The sequence below is a fragment of the Liolophura sinensis genome, chromosome 4, assembly GCF_032854445.1.
Source record: "Liolophura sinensis isolate JHLJ2023 chromosome 4, CUHK_Ljap_v2, whole genome shotgun sequence".
NCBI classification, from domain to species: Eukaryota; Metazoa; Mollusca; class Polyplacophora; order Chitonida; family Chitonidae; genus Liolophura; species Liolophura sinensis.
The window spans coordinates 18,778,295-18,793,159 of record NC_088298.1 but is presented as its reverse complement, the minus strand read 5'-3'; the positions used below and the strand labels follow the sequence as shown (position 1 = coordinate 18,793,159).

The 14,865-nt window shown below is 39.9% G+C and overlaps 1 protein-coding gene across 1 annotated transcript in view; it reads right to left on the bottom strand.

Moving 5' to 3' along the window:
• LOC135464720 (innexin unc-9-like) overlaps positions 1–14,432 on the bottom strand; it is a 96,664-nt gene extending 82,232 nt beyond the window's left edge. The window contains exon 1 of the mRNA XM_064742236.1: positions 14,280–14,432. The gene's annotated coding sequence lies outside the window, so the exon portion shown is untranslated. The remainder of the gene's footprint in view (positions 1–14,279) is intronic.
• Positions 14,433–14,865: the final 433 nt, after the last annotated feature.

The following is a 14,865-nucleotide window of genomic DNA, read 5'->3' as shown; positions in this document are numbered from 1 at the left end:
GTAATATCGACACCACGACAACTAAGTTAACAGTGCTACAGATAATATCGACACCACGACACCTAACTTAATAGCGCTGCACGTAATATCGACACCACGACAACTAACTTAACCGTGCTACAGGTAATATCTATACCACGACACCTAACTTAACAGTGCTATAGGTAGTGTCGACACCACAACACCTAACTTAACAGTGCTGCAGGTAATATTCATACCAGGACACCTAACTTAACAGCACTACAGGTAGAGTGGACACCACGACACCTAGCATAGCAGTGCTACAGGTAATATCTATACCACGACACCTAACTTAACAGTGCTACAGGTACTATCTATACCACCTCTCACCAATGCGATCGCTGTGAGTTCAAGTCCAGCTCATGCTGGCTTCTCTCCGGCCGTAAGTGAGAAGGTCTTGCAGCAACCTGTGGATGGTCGTGGATTTCCCCGGGTTATGCCAGGTTTCCTCCCACCATAATGCATAATCAAATATTCTTGAGCACGGGGTAAAACTCCAATCAAATAAATAAAAAAAATTACTAAATCAATAAATAAATAAATAAATAAAATATCTATACCACAACACCTAACTCAACGGTGCTACAGGTAATATCGACACCACGACAAATAACTTAACAGTGCTACAGGTAATATCTATACCACGACACATAACTTAACAATGCTACAGGTAGCGTCGACACCACGACACCTTACTTAACAGTGCTACAGGTAATATCGACACCATGACATTAACGTAAGCAGTGCTACTGGTAATATCAACATCACGACAATTGAATTCTCAGTGCTACACGTACATGTGGTATCAACGCCACGACACTGAACTTAGCAGCATTCCTTCCGACACTTCTTTTGGTTTTTTTGCAACATCGGACGAAAATGCTCCTCTTAATCGCCCTTTTTTCTACAAGGATTAAATCTTCATCATATCTCCTGCATCAGAGAGTAAATGTGATTCGCATTAAACCGCCTTCGGTTGGCCGTGACTTTTTTCTTCAAAGGCTCCATCTGTTACATATTAGACTAGAATAATGCTGGAAGATATTTGTAGCGAAATGGCCTGCATCAAGTGTCCCGTGGTGTTTGGATGTAAAGGTTACCGTAATAAACCTGTATGTTATCGCGCCAACGCTTGTTCCTTGGATAACTACCACCAACTTGAGTCCCCACCCGCAGGAAGTGCCCCCATTCCTTGCCCTGTGGATATGTATGCACCCACATGCATGGAGAGTACAAACACAGAACACAGTTCACATACAATGGTCTGGTTCCGACCAGTAACACTCGAGGGAAGAAGTAGGTGAGTTCGAATTCAGGACCGTCCATTAACAAAGCACTGCGAAATTCTTTTCTTGTGTATTGTTCGCTTTCAATACCAATATAACATTTTATTTATTTATTTAATTTTTATTTATTTATTTATTTAATTCGTGTTTTACGTTGTGTGCAAGAATATTTCACCTATACGACGGCGGTTAGCATTATAGTGGGTGGAAACCGGGCGGATTCCATCCGCAGCTACGTTTTATTCATGTGTTGCATTTTTAAACTTTATCACAAGGTTTGCATGTAAGATTTTGTGGTTTGTCTTGGACTGTCTTCAACCCTTAAGACTTAAGAATTAATCTGATCATTTCCAGATCTATGAAATGACAGGAATTGTGACCATAATTTTGCACCAAGTGTGAGAATGACAGACTTGTTCTAAGTGATTTGCACAGTAAATTTCTTTGGGGTGATATATTTAGTCTGCTACCTTGAAGCAGCTTACTGTGGCCGTCTACTGTTGAATATACTACCTTGACCGCTTACGGTGGAACACACTACTGTGGCCAGCTACCGGGCTACACATTACTGTGGCAGGATACCGGAGAACACACTATGGCTAGCTACAGGGGAACACACGACACACTACTATGGCCAGGTACCGAAGAACACACTATGGCCAGCTACAGGGGAACACACGACACGCTACTGTGGCCGGGTATTGGGTAATACACTATGGCCAGTTACAGGGGGACACGCTACACGCTACTGTGGCCGCCTAGTTTGGAACAAACTACTCCCAGTAATTAACAGTGCACTACACCTTTTCTGTCCCACTAATACATCAACCGTTCTAAGATAACAACCCCCCCCCCCCCCACAAAACACACACACACACACACACACACACACACACGGCTGCCTCAAATATACATACCAGTTCCACAAAGTCGCTTGTCAGCAACGGAACCGACTTGCGCACATTATTTAATTTGCTGGTGTCAGAATAAAATGTACTGACATGGAATCCACTTTGCTATAGCCATATATCGCCGGCAGTGAGCTATGTAGGTCTGATTCACTCGGCCGTACAAGTTTTGCCTGGAGAGTGTAAATCACAGAGAGCAGGAACAGCGGATGTTAGCGCCAAGTGCATGTTGATCCACACTGCTTAGAGGAGCCTCTGAAGTCACTTGATTTATTCTTGTTGTCAGAAGCAATACAGACTGTTTTCAGAACCGGAGTTCAAGCGGTTCCAGAGAATGGAACTTTTCTGTCGTGGAAGCGATTAAAGGTGCATTCGAAATGGTGTCTATCGAAAGACTTGCCAGGTTGCTTGGATAATAATGCGTGTGTTTTCTTAAAAGCAGACCCTTTCTGTCAATGCTGACTATTAATACACTCCATTAGCGCGCTTTGCAGGTGATTACATTGCGCAAAATAGCCACGCCACCACGCGATCGGAAACGTCAGACTTACCCGATTAGCGCATGCGCGGGTAAGGTTTGGATATCCGTATCGCTTACAAATTAGGACAAGCTTCGCACCATGTGCTTATCTGGATAACATTAACTGAACACGGTTATAAATTCATCGCATTTCATTTCTTTGACATCACCGCGTGTGTTATTTTTACATTCATGTCTGTTACTTGAAGATAACTGAAGAAACCGAAGTGCACAACGTAGGCTACGCGTTCTATTACAGGCAACATGGCGCAAGTATCTATCAATAAAGGAGAGCAACGAGTGTAACGTTCCATAAATGTCGTTCCATTAATATGTTTTAAACAAGCTCTACTGGTTTTACGACTTCACATCTAACATAAATTAAGGTGTACAACTGTAAATGTTCAGTTGAAGTTATGTCGTTATTGGCTAATCAGTTTTGAGTCACGTCTCATAAGCGGTTGGTCTGAATGTGTTTCGTGTATATATAAATGAAGAAAGTGAATTGCTAAATCCTCTAAATAGAAGTTTATTTATTTATTCATTTGATTGACATTTTACACCGTACTCAAGAATACATGTATTTCACTTATGCGACGGCTGCCAGCATTATGGTAGGAGAAAACCGGGCAGAGCCCTGCGGAAACCCACGACCCAGGGTACTGCCAGACCTTCCCATGTACGACCGGAGATGACAGTCAGCATGAGCTGGACTTGAACTCACAGCGACCACACTGGCGAAATGCTCCTGGATCATTGCGAGACGCTGTCGTGCTAAACCGCTCGGCCATGAGGGGAGATAGGATTTTGTGCCTCTTTCGTTTCAAGCACTGTACACTCTCTGTTCCTTATAATAATGTTTATTTGTTTGACTATGATTATTTTTTTCATAGAAGAAGGTGATTTACAGATGGCGCACTGCCACGAAGAGTCTCCTGACTTAAAGCCCCAGTCAAAACAGCAAGAGTTTGACTAAAGATAGCGTCCACAGTGATCTAGACTGGATCAGAAAGAGCAAATTACTCGTATCACACGGGAGATGAACATGTAGTACATTTCCTAATGTGCTAAAATACACACTGGTGTTTAAGTGCTGTTGTAAGGTGGTATAATGTTGTTACAGTCTCCACTGAGGATAAATATAGCCAATGAAAACATAACAATATTTTGCACGTAGGATGAAACAAATTAATTGCCTCACCTTTTCAGCATATTGTAGACGTAAAGTATCACACGTTTTGAGGGTTCACGATTCACATTCATAGAAAACACCAATTTAAGGGTCTAAAGCGTTCGCAGTTCACACAGTTTTTAAACTTGTAGAAGTATTTTAAGCAACCTGCTCACCGTTTGTGTACTTATTTGCTCATGGGTATATATTTTAACGTTTGTATATCCAGATGAATACCATATGTTACATATCAGAAGTTGCTGATGTAGGTGCAATGACGAACTAGTGCTTATGATTTATTTGGTTTGTGTTTAAAGCCCTACTGAAGATTTTTTTCACTTATACGACGGCGTCCAACGTTATTGTGGGAGGAAACCGCGCAAAGCTCGGGGAAACTCATGACCACCTGCAGCTTGCTTACAGATATTACCACCTACGCCCGGAGATAAGCCGGCTTGAGGCGGACTCACAACGATCGCATTGATGAGAGGCTCCCGGGTCATTACGATGCAAAAACAATTTACACAAATTTGTTAAATGTCTAAATGCTACCAGCTTTTATCATGAAATTTTGTGAAATTGGGCGTAGTTTTGTTTTTGCTCCATTAAGAAATATGATCCCGTCAAACAGAGGAGATCTCCTTTAACTGTCAAATAAATTACATAATTCCCACGAATAACAGATGAAAAATATTCGTTTTCCATAATTTGTTTTCGGACTTGGTGAAAATACCAGACAGATTGTCTGCTTAGCGGGGCCGATAACTTTGGCAGATCCTAGTCATAAAATCTACCACAAACAGCCACTGCCGCTTTTCGGAGGAGGCAGAAGCGTCGTGTCGTATCACAGAACTAGCAATAAATCGTGTGGAAACAGCACGAGCATAAACCATTACCGCAAGATTTTATATCAATGTATGGTTAAATATTGACAAGTAGAAAACACATGGTTGTCTAAATATAGGGTCTAGGGGTATAACAGGTCCTTGTGGGTGCCGTAATGGTCAGGTCCACCAGGTTTCCAGCCGGTTTGTATACTTCGCCGAGCAGGACATCGTACTACTCTTCCCTTCTCACATTATAAATGAACTCGCCTGGGTTGAATTAATGTTTAGCGAATTTGGCGGTTACGGAAACAAGAGAACACGCCAAAAACGATCATGCCTTTCTACACAATATTATATACCAGATTTTAAACACTGTGTTCTTGCTGCTGACGACCTGCGGATGGTCGTGGCTTTCACCCGGGCTATTCAGTGCGTGATATAGACAACATTGAAACTGTGACTGTTCTTTCTTTACGCGAATCTGTTCTAATTTCTTGGATGTTGGATGTACCAATGTCTGTTTCAATTCCTTGATGGTCGTGGGTTTCCCCCGGGCTATTCAGTGCGTGATATAGACAACATTGAAACTATGACTGTTCTTTCTTTACGTGAATCTGTTCTAATTTCTTGGATCTTGGATGTACCAATGCCTGTTTCAATTCCTCGATTCGTAGAAATTTCGACTTTTTGGTATGGACAAAAAGTTCTATACATTCCAGTTTTATGGAATCATTATGAATTATGAATTATCCATTATGAAATCAACATGTTGATAACTATGTAAAACAAATCGTTCGTCAACTTGATGATGTAACCTCGCCGTTGAATGAATAAATGAATGATTATGGCTTTACGCCACATCGGTAATTTTTCAGCCAAATCATATCGCGAACAAGTTTAAAACAGGAACCAGTGAATGGTTTTTCGACATAATAATAACACTAAAATAAAACAAAATACACGAACTTGTTTAAAACCAGCTGAAAGGAACCAAAACCACAACATTTTATAATACAATGTCAAGAAAATTGTATGTATGTATACATGATTTATCTGTATATATATATATATAGTAAAGGCCTACATTTTACAATACAGGATAATGGCCTTCAAATAACGCGTCGTTGAAATCATGCCGATATGCAATATATACTTCAACCAGTCCGATTAAAGTTATCTCTCTAACACCATGCTGCACGCACACATCTTCTGGGTTTTGTACATCGAAAAATGATGTCGGTTTTTCTTAAACATATGGCTTAATAAAGACGCCCAAACACAGGTGGAATAATGCTGGCACAAGCCTGTTGAATTTTTAAGCACTGCAACAGTTAACTGTATCGGGCTATGGAACCAACTAATGCGTCAGCAGTTTGTCTTGTCCGAAGGCGATGATAGTAAAATCAAACACAGTACGTCTCTATTGGCATCTCCGCATAGCGTATTCACAGCTGTCTATTAGCAGTATCACATTACGCATTAACAGCTGTTACAGTTCGTGTTCTACACCAGAAGGCATCTTTTCAGTGTTTGGCAAAGAAATTACGAAATAAATACCTTAATGAAGCGTGCAGATTTAACTATCAGTGTCTATATACCTTCACTATATCGGGACTGATTTCTTGGGTGAAGCACTTCGGGTGGGATAACCTCAGTTAATGCTGAATAATGTGCATAACATAATTGCACGAGTCATGAAAATAATGAATAAATAACATAAACATTTTGTCATTAAGGGTGTTTTTGCAACCTGGTGTTGTTTTCACACTAACGGGTGAGCTACGTGTACTTTTAGTTTTCAAGTACCAAACAGTAACAGTCAAGCCTTTATACACGTAACACAGTATGATGGCACAGCATGATCCCTCACAACGTGCTGTGCTCATGTAGCTAACGCAATAATCTAACTACCCACGCGTGTTTCATAAAGTATCTTATCATAGACGTCACGAATCTTATGTGCATTTTACACAGTAACTCCGAGGCAACACGCCAATGTCTATAAACAAGAAGTAATCAACTATTAATTGAGCTAATAGAAACGAGTTTCGGTGGAATACACACTGATAAGGCATAAAGTCACGTGTAAAAAAACACAGCGTCTTTAATGACTGATGTATGATGGGGAAATTGTTGAATCAATGAGGCATGATGGGAAATTACCTGGTTAAATGATTAAGATATTTGTAATTGTTCACTGCTAAATGCATGTTGAAAAGTACGAAAATCAGGGAAAGTCAAAGTTTTGCCGTTGTCTGACACAAAGTTCTACGTCAGCGTGGTGTGTATGTAAAATGGTAACTGGATATGTGAACATCTTTATGCCACAGAATGAAAACCAGTGTTCCATTGTTCACAACACATACCCAACAATCAAGCTTATATTGTACAGTATGTGGGAAGGTCTGTCAGCAGCCTGATTGTGGGTTTTCCCCGGGTTCTGCCCAGTTTCCTCCCACCATAATAATATATGTGAAATATTCTTGAGTACGGCGTAAAACACCAATCAAATAAATAAATAAATATATTGTACATTTAGATGACCGAGTGCAGGTGGAATCGTCATCTTCCATGCTTTAAACCAAATCGACATATTCCATCCTCTAAACCGAATCGACATCTTCCATACTCTAAACGAAATTGACATATTCCATGCTTTAAACCGAATCGTCATCTTCCATGCTTAAACCGAATCGACATCTTCCATACTCTAAACGAAATTGACATATTCCATGCTTTAAACCGAATCGTCATCTTCCATGCTTAAACCAAATCGACATCTTCCATACTCTAAACGAAATTGATATCTTCCATGCTTTAAACCAAATCGACATATTCCATCCTCTAAACCGAATTGACATCTTCCATACTCTAAACGAAATTGACATCTTCCATGCTTTAAACCGAATCGTCATCTTCCATGCTTAAACCGAATCGACATCGTCCATACTCTAAACGAAATTGACATCTTCCATGCTTTAAACCGAATCGACATATTCCATGCGACTTCCATGCTACTATCCTCTAAAACGATTCGACATCTTCTGTGCCCTAAACTGAATCGACATCTTCCGTGCTCTAAACCGAATCTACATCTTCCATGCGACTTTCCACCGAATCGACATCTACTATCCTCTAAAACGATTCGATTCTTCCGTGTTCTAAACCAAATCGACATCTTTCATGTTCTAAACCGAATCGACATATTCCATCCTCTCCTGCATGTTAACCATGCATTGACGCTATAAACCTACTGCTGGGGACCTCTTTTACACCGCACCCTATTTAGACATCATATGAGCATATATATGCGTATTTCTGGACTGGACTGGATGCACCCAATGCAGCTGGATAGAGACAGCTTTAAGAGGCTATCATGGCAACCATCAACCCATAGAAACCGCAATGAAGCAGATGTGGAGGTGGGGACAAGCGCGTGCGAGGTGGGGCAGTGGGGAGGTGGGTGCGGTGGATGGGGGGAGGCAGTAAGATGGCGAGATGAGGACCACCAGATGGGATGTGTGGTCTACTGGTAAAGAATTCTACAGTAGTATAACAAATGTCAGATAGTTTACCAGTCAGATGATATAAATGCACATGGAACACAGATGGTGTTTTACACGTCCATTATTATCACGTAAATATAGAGCACTGATTGAATGTACGCTGTTATTGTAAGAGACTATTCCAATAAATATAGCACACTTATTCTATGACTTCAACATGATTTATTTATTTATTTATTTGATTGGTGTTTTACGCCGTACTCAACACTATTTCACTTGTACGACGGCGGCCAGCATTATGGTGGGAGGAAACCGGGCAGAGCCCGGGGGAAACCCACGACCATCCGCAGGCTGCTGACAGACCTTCCCACGTACGACGTCAACATGAATACATGAAACATGCACGGCTTACATAATATTATGTTGAATATGACACGTTATTATGTTGAATATGACACGTTATTATGTTGAATATGACACGGTATTATGTTAGAAGAACAGAATACATTCTAGCATCAATCAGACAGCAGGTAAAAGATTATTTATTTGTTGCATGAGGAACATTTGGGGTTTAACGTCGTACTTAACAATTTTTCAGTCATATGACCACGAAGGAATCCCTAGAGTGCATGCTCCTTATTGCAGGATTTCCGCTCTTTTATCTAGCGCTGCTTCACTGAGACGACTTACCGAAGGCAAGTAAACTGCTCAACCCGAGCCATTATACTAATACGGGTCAACCAGTCGTTTCATTTCGCCTTAATGCTGAACGCCAAGAGAGGAACCTACCACTTTCTGTTTTAAGGTCTTAGGTGTGACCCGATCAAGGGTTGAACCTATATCTGCCGCCCTCGAAGCGGACGTTCTACGAACTGAGCCATATTAACATTTTGAAATGATACATGTAATGTTTTAGTAGCATATTTACGTGTTGAATTCGTTAAACTTTCGAAAAAGTAAAAAAAAACACAAAATTAATCTCTTAATTTCAACAGAAAAAGTGTATTCCGTTATTATAACATAACACTGTCATATTCAACATAATATCCTATTAGTCTAATAGAATCTTTATATTGAATTAATAGGATATGTGTGTTATACTTAATAGAATAATCTGTTGCAATAACAGAATATATTCTAGCATCACCCAGAAAACAGACTTTCTGTTACAATTAACAGATTAATTTTTTAGCGTACACACGTATTACCTCGAAATTTATGTGGTGTATTATGTTATGTCACTTGCTGAAATTTAGAGATTTTCGTAACTTTCAGCCAGTTATAACGAAAACCATAGTCTATTCTATTCTACAGCCGCATACCGAACACACCCAGTCGCTTATTTCTGTAGAATGTTTTTAATCGTGAAGGCGTGTCGTTTAGGGAGTAGTTTACGATGCACAATATGATCAGGTAAATATGGACAAGATCTGGAGAGTACAGCAATATTGATTTTTTTTTTTTTTTTGATTGGTGTTTTACGCCGTACTCAAGAATATTTCACTTATACGACGGCGGCCAGCATTATGGTGGGTGGAAACCGGGCAGAGCCCGGGGGAAACCCACGACCATCCGCAGGTTGCTGGCAGACCTTCCCACGTACGGCAGCAATATTGAACAAATGCATGTGTTTTTGTGAGTTAGTAATGTACAAAGTTGAGTGGTAAAACGGGAATTGCCACACCGGAAGCATATGTCACGCCATTTGTGCTTGAAAATGATCTGTATTTTCGGAAAGATTTTACAGGGGGCTGGATGTAAATATCCATCTATATACACGTTGATATACGCATTTATGTAAGATTGGTTCCGATTCCGGTAAAGTACATGTACATCTTGTAATTTTGTTTCAACACATATTAAGCTAGGCTTCCTTTGAGGGTGACAAATGAAAAATCCATTTGCATTTCGAATTGCATCATGCAACATTTGATTGGTCAATTCAAAATTAAGGACAGCGTATTCGCAGAAATTGACACATTTTCTCGTACTTTTTGGATGATTTCTAAAATAGATGTTTTGCAATTTTACTGATGTGATCAAAGTCTAGGGTTGTCTCGACGTGCGCCATTTAGAACCAGTGTAAGATGATGACATCAGAACTAACCAATCAATGCTCTGTTATCTTTTATTTATTTATTTAATTTGTGCTTTACGCCGTACGGGAGATTATTTCGCGACCACAAGCCAGTGTAAGGGAACCGGGCAAAGCGCGGGGGAAACTTTCAGTACATATTGTACGTATATGTCGCCTTTGATCCTATGGTATATAATATAAGAAACTTCTTAGACAACTTTCCACGCCTGTATACATGGAATTTGATGAACAAGGTCGGTCCTCATGCAAAACAGTTGACTCCCCGCCCCCTTTTTTTCGTGTTAACAGGTGTAAAATTCACTGGTTATGTTTGGATTTGCACAATTTGCTTTTTAACAGATAGACTCACGTGTCAGTCCCATCATTCCGGTGAAGAATATTCACGCTGAGAAGCGAGATTTCGCATTACATGAACTGTATCACGTATAAAGAGCAAACGGAGTGGGTTTTCGGCATGCTAACGGTAACTGTGCCACTTTGATGACTGCTGACCGCGTAGCGGTAAAACTCTGTATAAATCTGATATCAACAGTTATCAGTATCAGCATAATTAAGGCGAGTATTTCCGGTAATATGTTTGACACACGAGGATATACAATCTTTCATGAGCAGGATAACCGTCCCACAGTACCTCTCCTCCGGGGAGAAGGGGGAGAGAGATGGTCTAAGCACGGGAGATGCTCATTTACTACACCGTCCAGCTACTAGGTGTGGCAACAGCAGCCCGCTGGGTGACTGATAAGGTCTTGAGGGGCACTGTAGGGTGTATGGGCAAGTAAGAAAGAGTCCTTTGCGTCTTTCATATCAGTACACATGGCACATTAGGGTTAGTGTATCACCATTTGGTACTTTCTGATGCAATTGTTACTAACGGTGAACTCGTGGTCAAGTATCTCTTCATGCACACAGGTTTAAACCTTTATGGCGTCATAGCTTCCATTGTTTTTTGGGATGTGGAACATACAGACAGTCCTGGCGAGCATCCACATTCGTTTCAGTTTGTTACATTCAGTACATGCAAAGCAGAAACATGAACAGTTTTGGACAGTGTTACGTGGCATATACACTGTGGGAGACTCGAGGACGAGCTACACAGATGGACCAAAAGACTGTAGAACGCATCGTTTTCTGCTGTGACGTTGCAGTGCATTTCATGTATGCTTTGTGCGCACACGTACACCGATAATTGTGATGTAAGGAAAGAACAAATGGGCTCACAGTTTTGGACGGTCTTGATACATAACGGGAAGAGGTTTAACGAGTTGCCCCATTGCAATGTAACTTTTGTGACGACGTCTTACTAAAGCCGAATGAGATACGAATGCCACGAAGAAAATACGTTTCTCGTTCTTGATGACCGAATGCTTTAGTTTAGTTCAATTTGCTCTACAATTTGAACAGAAATCAGTGTTGACACATAGGCCAGATTTCACGGCTTACATGTGACTGTTTGCTAGACATCACACTGTCGCCACTGCTTTGTTTTTTTTACTCTCTATGCTTTAATTATATTGACGGTAGTGTGTATGGTACTAGTAACTGTTAAAATACAGTTTCGTAATAGATTTTGATTGAATTTTTTCTTCCACGACTGACGAATGGTATATAATATTGGAAAAGTTCCTTGAAGATTCTCTATTCTTTCTATACGTTCAAACAAAGGCCGACTCGTTTTCTAGCTCTTTTTTTTTTTTACAAAAGGCACTATAGAAGCGCTGATTTCTTGCAGCTGTTCTTGAGTGTCGGATAGTCATCTGTACAGGAGCCCCCGATTGGGGGATGTCAGACGACTATTCGGTTGCTCACATCCCGATATCAATGGCTAAAGGGGCAGATTGGTTACAAGGATAGCCTGCAAAACGCAGCTAACTGATTTTATGACGGATAAGATTTCGTGTTTGATAAACAAACCTGGAATAGACACCATGAACAAGTGTCTGCAAAGTGGCAGGTGTCAACTTGAACTGCATTTTCTAAAGTGCCTTTTCATCTGCTAGATGCTGTGATAAGTGTAATTTTAACGCTTGATTTCTTTTAACATGACTCAAGTACAGCTCGAAGTCTATGACGGTGAGACACATAATATATTCGTATAACTAGCACAATGTCGTATAGGTACTGCTCTCCGTGCTGTAGTCTATTAAATGACCGAAAACACAGTGGACATATATACACTTACCTCATATGCTATTTATTTATTATATAGGGAACAACTACTATCAAAATATAATTTGATGCGATAATATGTGATCTCCTAATTCTAATTCAAGGACGGATCACTGAACAGAGTATTAGGATCTGGGTTTAGTTCTGTTCCCTAAAACGAAACATATTAAGGTCCACTTATGTATTACCTCTTATTTTATATTCTATAAAATATATTACCTCTATATTTTGCTCTTATTTTATTTCCTACAAGTAAAATATCATAATAATAAGTACTCTTCTCCCCCTACCTTATTGGAATTCCAGAACCTCAGTATGGCGGAATTTATCGCTGGGGAATATTCGAGATATCATACTACAACAAGCTATGATTTATTTAGGACGGGGACAATGTTTACAGAATGCAGGCGATTAAAAGCGAGAACAGATCAGAACAGATCAAACTTTTCATGGGTGTAGCACTATGTACGAATGTCTCGCTGGACGAAGTCGGAACTAAATACCAGGCCTATGATGAGTGAGCCACTGGTTTTGCAACCCAGTCTCTGTTTTCAAATGCAGATGGTCTATGAAGGTATGAGCACAGCCGTCGCTGCAAGCCTTGCAGATGGTCGCGAGCGAGCGATGCCGTACCAGCCACACAGATAACTCATCTCCGCTACCGCAGTTGCAGCCTTAGGAAGCAGTCGCTATGGTAACGCGTGCTGTCTACTTTTGGGATGGACTGTATGTGTGCATGTCGGTGCTTGTAAACGACCTGTGTTTTAGGCATGAGCCTGTCTTAAATAAATATTCGGCTGAGAAGTGAGGTACGGCTGGTAGTCCAGACGAGCTGACGGGGAAAAGCCGTGTCGGAAACACAGGCGTATCATACCGACAGACATGCCGGTAAAAGTTTCCATTCATCCACCAAACACTACAGAGAGTAAATACACTGCTCTACGCCCCTACAAACCACAAATGATGTTTCTTTTTCACAAACAAACGATCATCGAACGTTTTGTTTATCGTTTTTCCTTTGAAAACAAAAATTAATTTACTTGAAAGAAGGATTTGTAAATGAGCGGCTAGTATTGCACCAGGATTAGTATCCCGGTATATGCATTGCACCAGAATTAGTATCCCGGTATATGCATTGCACCAGAATTAGTATCCCGGTATATGCATGATATATTTTTGAAACATGCTAGATTGAGCTTAAAAATATTTTTCATGAATATGCTATTTTCAAGACCTTATTTGAGATATGTTTTTATTTAATGTTTGAATTTATGGAAGAAAATATCACATGGAATAGCGTATAAATTTATAAATGTTGAATGCTGAATCGTTTGTTTATTTTCGAACATCTTAAAAATGTATGTAGTTAAAATTTTTACTTTCGTACGCTTTTTTTGAACCGAGTGTTATTTTTTAAAGTTGATTTTTTAATATTTATATATGTGAACTTAATTCTCTATGATTTCTTGTATCCACCACTTCAATATAAATAAATAAATCTCCTTTTTACAGTATCAATCAGTCATAAATAAACAGAGTAATTAATATCAAATAATAGAGTTCATATCTCATTAAAGATGATTAGTATGAAAATGATAAGTATAATATTTGGCCTTCTGGTTATCACAAGAACTATAAAATATCGATATTATCGACTGTGGGAAAGAAGTATAACATGGTAGGTAACGAAATATGAAGATAATATGTTCTTCAGACAATTTGTGATTATTAACACTATCAAGTAAATCAATAATGACAAAGAAATGTAGAACCTACCTGTACTTATTTGATCACGGCATCTAGGTAAGATATAATTTTCACTTAGTAAGGAGGCTCTTGGATCCCACAAATCTATCTGCTATATCCACTCGTCTGTCGTACACAGGCAATCACGCACAACCACTCTACTACACATATATGTGCCAGCTGAGTTCGGCTTTCGCTACTGTACGACATTTGCATCAGACCGAGCTAACCACGCTAAAGTATGGGATGGTACGCCCGTGAATCATGGAATATTCTCTTGGAGCTGGAACCGAAGCATTTCCAGATGTCACTGCGTCGGTATGATATCATATATACCAAATGGACGATAAGAACAAGGATCCATCTTCCGACTGGCACGGATATAACCCAGTTGTGTTTTTTTTTTGTTCTCTCTTGCCGCGAGGGCAAACGAATTAGACAAAAATAAAACAAATGAAGCACATCAAAACGGATGGAAATTCAAATCACATCGCGACGAAGTAGGTAGATTATAGGTATAGATGGAATGAAACCGACACGTTGCAGTCATGTTTGCAAAATATGCATATCATCGATGGAGGTAAATCCCTAATTCCCGTTTTCTTAGTTGTTTTGT